This window comes from Eutrigla gurnardus (assembly GCF_963514095.1).
Source record: "Eutrigla gurnardus genome assembly, chromosome: 13".
NCBI classification, from domain to species: Eukaryota; Metazoa; Chordata; class Actinopteri; order Perciformes; family Triglidae; genus Eutrigla; species Eutrigla gurnardus.
The window spans coordinates 4332452-4347824 of record NC_139936.1 but is presented as its reverse complement, the minus strand read 5'-3'; the positions used below and the strand labels follow the sequence as shown (position 1 = coordinate 4347824).

Here is a 15373-nt window from a genome sequence, read left to right as displayed (position 1 = left end):
AAACATTTTTTTCAATTCTGTATTATTTCAGTCAGGCTCTATGTTTCAGTTTCACGATTATCCTTATCATGGAAATTCACCGCAATCAATGATTTATTTATCATCATGGTTCTCTTTTCAGTAAACGTGACGGGGGTCAAGACAGGTCAAGACAGGTCAAGACAGGTCAAAAATATATACGGTTCATTGCGATGTGACACATATTGCAATGGCGATGCTGAAACGATATATCGCAATCAAAATATATTTGGATGTGCTTTGCCAAACACTGTGTACTTATAGTGCACAGAAGTTGAAGGCCCGTAACCTTGGCGACGGAGACTGGGGTTTGCATTTGGGGTGTTGTCAAGTTTAGGCCACCGAAGCTCCGTTGCTATTCCAGATGTGTCGCGTACGAACATCCCGTTGGGGAGGCGACTTCCACACCACCGTCCCCGTGGTGTCCACAGCTCCGGGTACAACGGGGGCTCTGGCGACAGCCCGCCATCATTAACACACCCTTCATTTTCACATCATCCCCGCCTCTACCACATGGTGCTTAATGGGCTGTTTGCAACACTGAGTGTGTTCTTAATCGAGAGAGTGGAGCTGTGTGAGCCGCCTTTAAAAGTGGGAGCGGACTGTCTGAACAGTCTGTGAGATTTACAGATTCAGCAGCAGCCCCCCCCCTCTCCTAGCACCCCCCCCCCTCCCTCCCGCTTCCTGCCACATCAATAAAAACACCGCCTTCAGCTCTGCACCTTCCAACTCACTTAATGACCAGATTTAATCATCCAGTCTTGGTAGACGAGGACAAACTGGCCCGACTTACTTCTTCACTCCAGTAACTTTACTGACAGCCACAATTACCATTTGACAGACGGAGGCGGGGCAACGAAACGGTTGGGCCCGACATGGAAAGTAAACCGTCTCCTGCTCCAGTTATCACAGACACCTCAGTCAATATCATCCTCCAATTATCTCCTAAAATTAGAAACCAGAGAAATGTATTTTTAAATCAAAACCCGGCTGCAATCAAGAGGACGAGCGCTGCTCCACTGATAATGACTATAATACTAAAAAACCGAGGCCACTCTCACCGTTTTTTTATACTTGGCATTTAAAAACCAAAATCATCTTAATTTTAGGTTTTCTGTGAAAATGTGCAGCATCGATGGAAATCACAAATAAGCAGACTTTTATAGCGTTTCAAATTGACAGACTTATTTCTCAACTACAGAAACCAAATTAAAAACATGTCATGTTCACAAATCTACACTGACTTTTTTTTGTTGAAATAAATCACGGTTATTAAATCAAGATCTGGTTGTTAGACAAGAGCCGGTCCTCTGGAGGCGTAGCCCGCATTTGAACCGATGACTCCTGGAACTTAAGGTCTCTCCGTTGACTTTGGGCACACTATCTCTCCTGTAAACTGGATGCAGGCCCGAGATGAAAGCTACAGAAGATCCGGAACTGCCTGAATAATTCAATACAGATAGGAGAGGAGAGGAGAAAGTCACATCTGGCAGACAAGCAAGTCGTTTTAATTCAATACAGACCGTTTTGATACAGATAGTTTCTCTTTGACTAAGCTTATAAAGCAGAAAAAGAAAAAAGCTATGAGACAGGGAGCAGCGAGCACATGTTTGGTTTCTGTCTGGGTGAATCTTTAGTGTTTTGCTGATACGAGAACAAAACCCATAGCACTAATTATGATACGACCTATGCAGATGTGTAAATGTGTTTGTTGTGTCCATGTATGTTTTGGAGGGGGAAACTATCCCCATGTGGCATCCTATCACAAAAGTCACATTTGTCTCAAGTTAAGACATTTCAACACACGATATTTCAATTTGCCTGCTGCTGCGTACAGCAGGAACTTGAAAGCCGACTTTCACAAATAAACAAAGACCGCAAAATGAGCTAAGTGAAACCCTCCCACAGACAACAAAAGGCGCAGATTTCCAGGAACGCAGGGGGAGTTGCAGAGGCTGGACACTACCGTATAATCCCCGAAGCCCCATGTTTTGGAGCACTGTTGTAGCGGAGGACATTGTTCTTTCATAAACAATACAGAGAGTACAACTCTGAGAAAGAGAGCGAGAGAGAGAGAGAGAGAGGGAGGCAGGACTCTGTAAACAGACAGAAATAGTCAGCGTTCCCATCAGGCTAAACAGGAAACCCAGCCAATTAGCTGTTTATTCAGAACCCGGTTTCAGGGGTCAGGGGGTTGTGGAGAGAGCACTTCCCGGACGGCCATCAGACAGACGGAGCAGTGTCCAGGGGCAGGTGACAGCCGAGGCAGAGGAGGGAGCACATCCCTTCATCAACCGGAGGACCCGGAGGTCAACGGAGCTTCACAAGCAAAGAAGATGAGTGGCTTCTTAATCACGGGAGGCCCAAGCGTCTGCTCCGTATCGCTACCGAGGCCTCGCCGCACGCCAGTCGCCGGCCTCAGCGACAGATCAGACGGGCAGATTGAGTTAATCTGCTTTGGAGAGCACTAAACGGCATGGTACACGGCATGACAGTGTCATAACCCGGTCCAGACTACGGATGGTACCTCTAATTCACCTAACTCTTTCAGGCCACAACAAGGGGGCCTCTGAGAAATGAGGCGGGGCTAATTGAATCCATCCAATCTGTGAAACAACAAAACAAATCAACAACATTAACAAAAAAAAGAAAAGAAGAAATGTCAGGCTGCAGGATCCCATTCTCCCAGTTAATCTAATTCATTTACATGAAGATCAAAAACAAGGAGGTGGTATGAAAAGAGCCAGGACAAACAGACAGCAGCCCTTCCCTTGTGTGGCGTGTTCACAGTCGAGAGGTCAAACAGGGTCGGCACAACCACAGCAAGACACGGAGAGCACATAATATACATGTGCTGCCGTTTTATGTTCCCTAAAAGTTTTAAATCACTATGTATACATGCATATATTATAAAATGGGATGGGTAAAAATGATCTGGCGCTGAAGGGAAGTCGTGTCTTTTTAGGGAAAAACCTCATGCATCTTGTATTTTTGTGCAAATAATTACCCGGGACTAAAAAAGTACACTCCTAATAGTTCAAAAAAGCAAATATTTCATATATATCAGGGTGTGTTTTACTATAAAACTATGGAATAACTTTACTGTAAACATGACATACATTGATGGAAAATCCTCTGCATCCTCTTTAATTTGGCAGAAATCCATCCAAACAAATGCTCAAGCAAACCTTGACTATAAATGCAAACATATAAGAAATGCAATGTTCTTTTCAAGTCATTATTTATAGAATAAAAGCTTGTAGTATGCTTGATATGTCTCTTCCATATGATATAGTTTTCTTATTTTGTAGCAGAAATGTGACTCCAAACTGCATCTCGTCTACGATGACAATGACTCCGTGGCCCAGCCTGAGCTCATGGTTTCCTCGGTGCGTAACAGAGTGTGAAAAAGTAAAAAGCATACAAAGAGTCTTGTCTAGTAAACCGCAGCAGCTCCTCCCTGCACCGTGCCACTCACTCCGTTGGTTTACTCAATTTGCTTCCTAAAACCCACAAAGCGTTTGAGGGCCACACAGGGGCATGACAGCATGTCGCAAATCCTATTTGCTCACTGATTTCCTCCCCCTCGACTCCCCGTGTCTGTGCCTTTATGTGTACCTGCTTGTGTTGTGCAAAGTGTCTGTCAGAAGCAGCATGCTGACTACAGCTGCTTTTGGTTTTGGGTCATTGTCAACCAAACATTTCCCCGAGGAATCATCTCTGCGGCGGAGCTGGGGAGGCAGAGGAGCAGCTGAGTCCTTTCAGCCTCCCAGATCTCAAACCTGGTGCGGAGGGGACGGCGGCGAGGGAAACCCGTCCTGACCGCAGCCAGAATGCTTGCAAACCCAAACTCAACAGGATGTCCCGTTTGCAGCCGACGTTTGGTATATTCATCCCCTTCATCCCACCGCTCGCTAGACAAGATATTATTTATTTGATCTGTTTTTTTCTTGTTACAAATGGTGAGCATTTATAGGAAATGCTCCATCCTGGTTTGGCGTTGAGTCCGGGGGACATGAATGAGATTCATTATGCATTGGAGTGGAAAGCACTGATTCCGATTGGCCTCCGCTGCCCTCTAAATATTCAGGTATGCCCGACTCGGACAGGGAGCTCTATGTAGCTGAATGCCTCCGCAGCAAACCACAAACAGACTCTTAAGGTGGGGATTTATATTTAATAAGAACTCTGCAGGCTAAGCCGCTCCCGAGCTCATTACCTATGCATTATTCCTTTTTAATAATATTTATGTTGCATTTTGAATACAGGGCTTTTCTGCAGCAAATCAACTGGAGCTGCTGCCGTTGTGTGACCGATGGAACGGCACGCAGAGTGCTGATTGGACGCTGCAGCTCATGTGTCAACCTCGACAGGGACAGAAGGATGCAGCTTAATGAAGAGAGTCAAAACTGTGTAAACACCATTTAGCTTTGGATACGTCTCTTACCCTCGAGGACCACATGCGAGGCGGAAGACAAGAACCCTTGAAAGAGATTGGTAACGTGCCATAAATCCAGGCCTCCATTGGCAGACCAATGGGAGCCAGATAATGAGAGCCGTTTTCAATGAGAGTCTCAGAGTGTCATTATTGAATTAAGCCCGGTTTAATTAGCACTGACTTCATAATGCACACGCTGGTGTGTGTTTTTTTTTTTGTCACAGCGGTGCTTAAGTTCATATAAATAGAAAAAAAAAGAAAATAATTCAGCCTTGAGGGATTTTTCCTTTCGAGGTAATTAAGTTCTGCTGAAAAGAAATGCGATTATCCACTTTTACACTAACAGCGCAGCATTGTGTGCGTGAGAAGCACTTTAATTTGTGTACGTTACAGCGGAGAACATTCTATACAGAACCGTCAGTGTGTTTTACTGCATTTTCCCTCTTTGCTTTTCCATCCGAGCGGCTTTTCAGCTCGCCAGTGTTGCGTTTCAAGCACGCCGGCGGTTCACTGGAGGGGAGAGCTAAGTGGACATGGCAGCGTTTTTCTCTTTATATACACGTCACACGCGTTTGCACTCGGGGTAATGAGGACGGACGTGGTGGATCGGGAAAATGATGGATTAAAAACTGAGTTACTTAATTCGGCTGTCTGTCTGTCCGGGTCTGATAGTCGTTTAACCTCACAGACATGGAGACGACCTCCGTCAGAGAGTCAGTTATAAGCTGGAGAAACAACCTGATCATACCTGTGTGACATTCAAATATATAACAGTCTCGTCATACATTGTTTGAGCTGAAGGAACAGTTCAGACATTTTTATAAAATTGACTTTTAGGCGAGAAGAACCATCTAACAATCATTACTTTAGCCAAGAAATAGTCCCAACAAAACCACTTTATCAGGAATAATGGGCCCCGGGGTCGAATACATCACATGTCGAATGTGACCTAGACATATTTTAAACCGGTTAATAAGTTAATATTGCAGCCTGCTATATAAAGTGTTTACATATATGCACGGAGCTGCTTTGATGGCAGACAGTAGATTAACACTCACACACAATCCCTTTGCTGAGTCGGGGCTCCTGCGGCGACGGACTCGCTGCAGTAATTAGAGTGGACCTTCGTTAGTGGCCGAGAATTCTGGGGTCATGACATGTCACAGGATGTGTGTGCGTGTGTGTGTGTGTGCGTGTGTGTGTTACTGGCACATGCAGTGGGTCTGCTGGTAATATGGGACATACAGTACCTTGCTATTACAGGTTTTCACGCTCGCTAACTAAAGACTTTCAACAGATCTGCATGCATAATTAATGAGCTGCTGAAAGGTTTTAGAAAGCATCGCTGCTGGAGGATGTGATCATGTGTACAGCACCGCTTTACATCACATACAAACGGACAAAATATGTGTGCATGTGATTGTGTTCCAGCTATACGACAGACTTTAAAGTCCCAGTCGGCAAGTCCGGCGGATGGAGGGCACTCTGTCAGATTTTGAATGTTTCCAACTCTCAGGCTCCTCCTCCACAACCACCGAGCTCCTCCCCCACGACCACTGAGCTCCTCCCTCACGACCACCGAGCTCCTCCCCCACGACCAACGAGCTCCTCCCTCACGACCACCGAGCTCCTCCCCCTCGACTTCGTGCCCTTTGAAATCCCTTAGATCACGCCACCTTTGAAACGCAGGTCCGATGTTGACTCTGGTTTTATCACGGGCACCGTCGCCATCTTTCTTTTTTTCCTTCTTTTCCACCAGTGTTTTCTTTTCCTTGGTTGTTTTGGACCTCCTCGTTTCGGTTTTTCCCTCCATCTCCCCCCTGTGATAGAAGAACGACCCGAGGGGGGAGGGGCTCTGTGTGTGCACGAACACAGTCCTGCGTGCTGATTGGACAGGATGATCCGGGCTAGAGGCTTTTTTTTCTAAAACCGGATGATTTATGTTGTTCTATCGGAGCGTAGTGCCGGCTTCAGTGAATATGATGAAAAAAATGTTGCCAACCGGACTTTAAATAACATTTTACATATTATGTAGATTGTTAGAGATATTTTATTTGGAAAAGCAAATATCCAATAAGCTTTTAAGGCATTACACTGGTGATATGGTAAGAAAATTTGGTCCTGGGAGCGTCTGACAAGTCATATCTGACCAGTTTTCTCCTCACAATTGTCCTCTCCAACATATAACACCATCAGCTTTTTCCTTCGTTAAACTTCGGCTTTTTAACGCCCGCTATCAGTCAACTTCTGACTCTCACACACACACACACACACACACACACACACACACACACACACACACACACACACGCCAGCCTTTTGACTTGTCACAGCAGTTACATACAGGTGTGACTAACAACATTAACGACGGCTCTGCTCTGTCCCAGTAAACCGTGACAGTTTAACAGCGAGGCAGCAGCACAATACCAGGACCCAAAAACAGCTAACAGGACTTTATCATTCACACCTGTGCTTTTGCTCGTGATTTGTCAAAAAAAGTGTTTTGTGAAAAAACACACATGAGAGCAAACTTGTGTTTTCTGTAGAGCTGCACAAAACCTCTCACTGCTCGTGTTATAAAGAACCTTCTATTATGTATTTTCCACAATAGTAGATTTTCATGCAAGATAAATACAAAATAAAGATGAAAATTACGGTGAATGTTATGATGAATCGTGTTTAATCTGATTTTTAGCCAAACAACATTTCCATGCGTTATCCGCCTGCCCATCTTTTCTAGTCCATTACTGCTGAATGCCTGTTGAATGAACGTCGGTAGACTGTGTGACCGATTACTCGCACGCTTACATAAGTCATACAGCAGGTTGGTTTTGATTCCATATTTTACACTCATTCTGGTGGTGTTGCTGTATTTGGCACGTCTCTATGTAATCTGCAGTTTATGGAATATAACACATTTTTGGGGTAGAGTGTTTAATTTTCGTCTCTAATATCTGAGGTTTGGGCCAGACTAAGTGTGGCTTTTTTTTTTTCATGTGTTTATAGTTTTTGGGGAAAGTAAATTGTCATTTCAGGAAGTGGAAGTGGGCTGTGGAAAAATGTAACTGTAAAAACTTTTATATAGGCCAAAGTGTGTCACCCGACCCCAGAATATAATGAATGTGGGAGAGATTTGGATCGTATATTATAGATTTTCTACTGTGATGGATGACAAGACACATTAGATTATGAATAATCCAATTTAAGGACATTTTCAGTGTTTAGTTGAACCTGAGCGAAGTCTCTCCGTCTCTCGGAGACAAGAAGAGGAAGGTTGAGGGATGAAAGCGAGGATAAGCAGAGAGATCTCTGGGACTGGGAGGTGGCTGTGTCATCTTTGTTACAAGTACTTTAGAAGAGGGCCTCCAGACTGTGCACCATTCAGCGCTTGGGTCCATCCAAATAGCTTAACCCTTTCGTTGTAAAAAAAAAAAGACGGAGAGGCGGTCCCAGGCGAGCCCCCCCTCGTACCTTGAGTCTGTCCTCAGAGTCACGGCCACTGAGTGCCATGGAGAGACTTAAATGCCCCTCGAGCACAACAGGCACTTTAGCAACAAATGCATGTCAAGACGTGAATGTGCCCATTGTGCCTGACCCTCCGGAGGGCTTGTAGCCGCCGCCGCCAACAACCAGGGAACGCTGCCAAGCTACAAGCCCCATTTACCGCCTGTCATGGGAGGGAGCATCCATGTAATTGCATGCAAAATATTTTTTGTGAGATCTTTTTTTTTTCTTTGATTGAGTAACGCAGCGGAGGGAAGAGAGGCCGCATTCAGGGGGCGGCGGAGCAGATTGTTGTCGTGCATGTTTAAAAGTGACAAAATGAATGAGTTTGGTGATTCCAAGTATGTGGGGAATCTTTATCATACTTCTCCTGCTCTGAGGCGAGATATGGGGAGTGAGCTCCTGCATTTGATATGTGCAACCCACTTATTATAGAGTATGCTGCATTGTGCTTGGGTTACCAGGCTGGCCCAGGGAGTAAGGCTTTGTGGTTTGTGGCTATGTGTGTGTGTGTGTGTGTGTGAGTGAGAGAGAGAGAGATGCACAAGTGTGTGACCTATCAGATTTATTTATACGGAAAGTGTGTAGGTTTAACTCAATGTGTGTACGTCTGAGTGTGTGTGTGTGTGTGTGTGTGTGTGTGTGTGTGTGTGTGTGTGCACGAGTGGCCCAAAAGCTACTAGTCTAAAATTAAAATCTGGGTTTTTGAAATGTCTCTAATTAGAGAGGGGAGGACTGAAACCTATTTTGAGAGCTGTGGCCATGCACGCCCTTCCCATATGTGTGTAAGTGCACAGGAAAACACACACACACACACACACACACACACACACACACACACACACACACACACACACACACACACACACACACACACACACACACACAATACACACTCTGAAGAGGAAGGTTCCCCACTTGGAGTGAGTCTCATTAGACACAATTCATCAAGTTCTGCTAACAGGAACTGTCCATGAAGTGTGTGTGTGTTTTTGTGTGTGTGTGTGTGTGTGTGTGTGTGTGTGTGTGCGCGCGCGTGTGTGTGTGTGTGTGTGTGTGTGTGTGTGTGTGTGTGTGTGTGTGTGTGTGTGTGTGTGTGTCGGCTATACACAGTTTACTGAAGCTGGACAACCAGTGAACTTTAAAAAGACATAAACAAGTAGCCGCTATGAATATTAACAACCAGCCAGCACGAGTTGGAACGCCGCCGCCTTTACTGCGAAGCTGCAATAAATTATTGTAATATTTAGAGTCAAAGACAAGTCAAGACAAACCAAATTGGAAAGTTTATGGCTGCGGAGCAGGAACACAATAGTCAGTTTAATCACTGTCTAAAGTGTTTTTACACATTTAATGAGGCAATTTAGTGAATTTAGCCCTTTTCAGACAGCGAGTGGAATGCGGTGGATGCCTGGCTAACATTGTCTCATTGTTCTGTCTCATAACCAGCCTCTGTTTTCTGCTCCTGAGCAAAGACTGCTGGGAAATCCGGCAGCTTTTTAAAATCTTTCTGCCCCAGATACACTCGCCGTCTCTGGAAGCAGCAGTGAGAAGGTGGTGTCTTTTCTCTCCTCCCCCTCTTTTTTCTGTATGACAGTTTGAATGAGACAAACAGTGTTCACATCGAACCAATCCTCATTACAGTCAACCGGGTTTAACACCAGAATTTATTAAACAATCATAAGTCCTGCATTATAAAACAATATTTGAGAGACCAACATTCCTTCCAAAGATTCTGTTGATTTCAGACGAAGGAATAATTCATACGGTATCTTTAAACATCCATCAGCACAGATTTTAATAAAAGCTTATTGCTTTATTTCGCAGTAAACCAACTCATATTTACAAAAGGAGCAATATTTAAAAAATTGTAGTGACGGATTTTTAATATCTTGTGGTTTTTGATAACAGACAACACTAAAATGAAGTGATGAGAGAGAAATGACGGCGTTTGGTTTACATGTAATAAGAGTAGCCATGATATATATTAATAAACTACATCTAGAAATCTAACAGCTAACGTGAAACTGGAAGCTAACATCTGTGCTTGTGATTGACTTGAATCTAAGAAATGCTTGCAAAAGAAGTTCCTTTCTGTCTACGAGGTCTAAAAAGATCTTCGCTTGGCTCTGGCCAGTGATAGCAACTCTCAAATTAATTTAGCAACATGTTGCATCTGTTTTTTAAAATAACTATATAAAAACAAAATGTAAACTCTGGACAAGATTAAGCGTTTCCTATCTCAGATGACAGATATAGCAGACTGGTGACGTTGAGGCCCTTCCGGCTTCCTCATGGGATCTTACTTTGGAATAAATAAATAGCAACAGTGCTGCAATCGACACACTCGACCGCAACCCATTACTGGACCAATTAAGTACAGGGACTACTTTGTGTACTTGTGTGGTCATAACACGTCAGAGCGTACCAATATGACCGGCAAAGTTCCCCAAGGCTCCTTTCTGGGGCCTCTTCGGTTAAATATAAAATGCTGCTACTGGCTCAGATTATTGAAAAATAAATTAGATTAAATAAATTACCATAACTTTGCGGCTGCCGCACACATTTACATAACCATACCACCAGGGGATTATGGTCCAATACAAGCACTCGGTAAACGCGTCCAACAAATAAACAATCGGATGTACCAGAATTTTCTTTAATTAAACAAAGATACAACCGAGGTATTTCTGGGGAAGCAGGCATGATTAAAAAAAAACCACTGCCGAACTTGAATCATCGATATTTAAAACCACAGACCGAGCCAGAAGTCATGGTGGAGTCATGAACTCAGACCTGAACTCCTACAGCCACAGTAAGGCAGTAGCAAAGTCAGCATGCTGGCACCTTAAGAATCCACAATTAAAGGACTAACAGGCAGCAGGATTTGGAAAAACTCGTCAATGCTTTTATCTTCGGTAGACTCAAATAAAACGTGTCTTCACAGGTCTCCCTAAACAACTGATCAGACAGCTGCGGATCCAGAAGGATGCGGCTCGAGTCCTCACTGGGACCAACAAAGTGGATCAATCCAGTTTGGAGGTCTTTAAACCGGCTTCCTGTCAGTCAGAACTGATTTCAAAACACTCTTGGTTTATAAAAGTGCTGAATAGTGTACTTGATGAGCCATCCAGACCTCTCAGGTGGACTGGTTCAGGTCTGCTTTATCTGGAAGGTTCAGCTGCTACTCTCACTTCTTTTAAATCAATGTTATACCTGTTTTATTCTATTTTAGCCTGTTTTCCTCCTCTATTCTCTCAGCTCTTAAATTATACTTTAATTGTGCTTTTATAATGTGTTTCATTTACACTTTTTCCTTTGGCTTTTTGATGTTTTATGGAGAGAACTTTCAACAGCCATGTTGCCTGAAATGTGCAATATAAATAAACTTGCCTTGCCTTTATCCTATAGTGAGCCAAAGTGAAACCAAAACCTCTGGGTCCTGCTCCACGCCTTTGTAATCCACCCTTGGAACATAATATTGAAAGAAAAATAACAATCTAATGTCACTGTTTACTCAATATTTCTGTTTTTAGCTGCCTTTAACTAAACTAAATGTTAAGACATCAGAGATTACAACTAAAAGTTGGAAAACTTACATATGTAACAATGGCTCAAGTAATTAATATATCCAAAATATGGATGTTAATCTCCAGGAATATCGTTTACAGAATAACCCATTAAAGTAATGCTGAATGAAAGATCGCTCTTGTTCAGTCTGTGCTTGTTGTTTTAATAAGTTATGCATGCAAAGTTGTATTTCTCATATAAATAAATACAAATATGTTATTGTATGTGAATTGAATAAATCCATTAAACCTGAAAATAATTAAAAAGTACCTCAAGAAAACTCAGATTTTAATCGGTGAGTTCTTGAAAACCGGGAAATGACTGCACTATTGTCATGGATTAGTTCTTGAGAGAAAGCATATCAGAGACACTAAAACACAGACACACACACACACACACACACGATTACACACACACGATTACACACACACACACACACACACTGAAGCCACAGGCATTCCCACTATAGAAACCCATTATCTCCGTCTGTATCCATGTGTCGTCGACCCAGAGCAGGAACCTCGGGGGCCGCTGTGGTCAGAGAGGGAAGTTAGCGCTGGCAAAGAAAGCCAAAGTCAGGCATTTTTTGGAGTAAGATAAGAAGAGAGCTGCGCGAAAGGAAAAACTAAAATAACTAACACAAAAAAGCCACTTGGGGGGTATGAGATTACTATGACAACACATCTGTGTGTTTTTGCTGGGTTTTCATTTTAAATATGACAGCGTTTTAATCAACAACGAGGTGATAAGTGAAATACGGTAGGTGTGTGGAGATGTCCCACTCTGCTCATGTTCCCTTGAACCAGGCACCAGAATAAAACTTAAAAATCCCAGGCTTGTGTGGCATCGGCAGGTGCTGCAGCTTGAGGATGAAGCTCCGAGTATCCGGTGTCAGGCCTTTGTTTGCTTTTTTGATTTATTGCTGACCGCTGCCCCACCCAACATGTGCAGAGGAGAGCCGCCCCCCCTCTCAACACCTTTCCCCACATAAATAAACCCTATCACTGCAGGAATGCCTGGAGTCCAACTACTCATACGCTGCTTTTTGAAATCTCCCCGCACTGATAAGATGACTGTTTAGTACGTTTCATACTCCCCGTCTCAACACATACCGACTCACAGACCCAAACACAAACCACCCACACATCTGCCCCATTCTTGGTATCCGCCCCACACAAGGGCCACAAGTAAGAGAGAAGATGTGACTCAGAAAATCAAAAGGGTGATTAAAGGAAATGTGGATTCACGCTGTTGCCAATTGATGTTACTGATGAAGTGAGCAGCCTTTGAATGAACGGGAAGTTATATGAAAGTGCCAAGTGGATGATAAGTGGAAAGACTTTCCTCTTTAACGCCTGGAATAAGTATTTTCAACCTCCGAGCCCTTTCTGGTGGCAGATTAAAGTCAGATTAGGGCTGGAAGATAACTCAGTATGATCATTTATCATCTTTGGAATCATATAATGTTGAAACGTGATATCATGGTACAGTGATGTTGTCTAAATTGGTGATTTAACTAAACTAAAATGAATCTTACCTAAAAGTAAAGAACCAAAGCTCTTAAATGAGAAAATATTCAGGACATGATGTATTGTGACATATAGAGATATATCATATACAATGATAGAAGATGTCCAGCTCCCAAATAAGGTCAGTAAATATGAGACACTAGGAGAGTGAGATGAGAGTGAGATGAGAGTGAGATAAGAGTGAGATGAGAGTGGGATAAGAGTGAGATAAGAGTGAGATGAGAGTGGGATGAGAGTGGGATAAGAGTGAGATGAGAGTGGGATAAGAGTAAGATGAGAAAAAATGAGAGTGAGATGAGAGTGAGACAAGAGTGAGATGAGAGTGGGATAAGAGTGAGATAAGAGTGAGATGAGAGTGGGATGAGAGTGGGATAAGAGTGAGATAAGAGTGAGATGAGAGTGGGATGAGAGTGGGATAAGAGTGAGATGAGAGTGGGATAAGAGTAAGATGAGAAAAAATGAGAGTGAGATGAGAGTGAGATAAGCGTGAGATGAGAGTGAGATGAGAGAGATGAGAGTGAGGTGAGAGTGAGATAAGAGTGAGATAAGAGTGAGATGAGAAAAATGAGAGTGAGATAAGCGTGAGATGAGAGTGAGATGAGAGATGAGTGAGATGAGAGAGAGATGAGAGATGAGTGAGATGAGAGAGAGAGATGAGAGTGATATCAGAGTGAGATGACAGTGAGATGAGAGTGAGATGACAGTAAGATGAGAGTGAGATCAGAGTGAGATCAGAGTGAGATGACAATAGTGGTATCAATCTTCTCATCTGAATCCAGGCAAGAAAGCAAATAAGCGTATATAAGTTTTAGTAGCTCGTTCAGTAACATCCTCCGCTACTATAAACTGGCACTTGTCCTCTTTCTTTACGACATGTTCATTTACAGCAGTGTAACCCTTGCTGATAAAAATATTCCTGTCCTCGTTGGAATATTTTTATCTCGAACCGCTGACTGCCGGCCAAACGACTTCACCATGCTGGGGGATCATGTGCTACCGCGCAAGGGAGCAACTGTCTAGCACTGCAGCTGTCTTGGGTGAGGGGGGCATCAGGGCCAAGGACACCCCACCCTAACACACACACACACACACACACACACACACACACACACGCACACACACACACACACACACACACACACACACACACACACACACACACACACACACCCCACGAGCATCTGTGCCCACTCATTCAGACTGGCACCCAGAGAGACGTCGATGACAACCAAACACTGCTCTCCATTAAACTCAGCTGCCTCCACACAACACTAAATGAATGGTTGCTCTGTATGTTTGGAGGCTATAGGCTGAATGTGTTTAATATATGTGCCCCCCCCCCACCAAAATAACAAGAAGTTCCTATTTCACACAGAAAAGATTAATAATAATAATAATAATAGAGTGATGCTTTGGATGTGGAGGTATGCCGCTACACGGCCTCCTCCTCCCTCTCACCCCGGTGTCGAGGATCTGTTAGTCAGGGGCTGGGGAGTTTTCAGTCTCCAGGGGCAGATCCCTCTGAACCGCCTGCCAAGCTTCTCCTCTCCCTCCTCCATCCTCCCTCTCTCTCTCTCTCTCTCTGCTCTTTGTTCCCCTCTCGGTTCCCTCTTCCCACTTCTTCTCCTCTCCGTGGTTCACTTCAGCCTCATTTCAGCTTCCGCCGTTGCCCCCCTTCCACAAAATCGGCACTTTTTCCTCTTTCCCACTCTTATCTGCCCCCCCTCCCCCCCCCCCCCTTTCTACCCTTCCGCTCCTCTTCCTCTCCTCAGCGATCCAGCTCCTTTTTTTGCAGCCGTGCATAATTAGGCCTAAACGCGAGCCTGCGCAGGCTCACATCTGGAAGGAGTTTGGACATGGCAGTTTCCTACCAAGACGACTAAATATTTAGGTTGAGAGTTACTGCGTGTGGATGAACTCATGATAGAAGGGGGTGGGAAAAAGGGGAGAGGAAAACGGGGGGAGCTGGAGATAAAGAAAAAGAGAGGGAAAGTGGGACAAGACGAAGGCGGAGGATAGCGTGATGCGTCGTTAAACTCGCGATTAAGTGTGAGTTTATAGCAACGGTGCAGTCTATAATCTGGGTAATGTAATCAAACATGCAGCACGCAGAGGCTTGGACGGGCCAGAGGGAGGAGGTGATAATATCAGGGCGACTGGTTGCTCCTTTAGGGCTGGCAGAAACAACAAACAGCCAACTAATAGTTTTAATAAACAAATCCCTGTTGGGATTTCCCATGAGGCTGAGGGGCCTCAGCTGGAATGTTCACAGGGGCCAGCTGTTGTGCATTACACGTAGCAGCCGGCCCCGGAA

The 15373-nt window shown here is 44.1% G+C and overlaps 2 protein-coding genes across 3 annotated transcripts in view; both read right to left on the bottom strand.

Annotated features, from left to right (window-relative positions):
• The window catches only part of LOC311023766 (AP2-associated protein kinase 1-like), a 166665-nt gene that overhangs the window by 114646 nt on the left and 36646 nt on the right, over positions 1 to 15373 (bottom strand). The gene's annotated exons all lie outside the window — the stretch shown is intronic.
• Positions 1 to 15373, bottom strand: part of adgra2 (adhesion G protein-coupled receptor A2) — a 37416-nt gene that overhangs the window by 19318 nt on the left and 2725 nt on the right. The window lies entirely within an intron of this gene.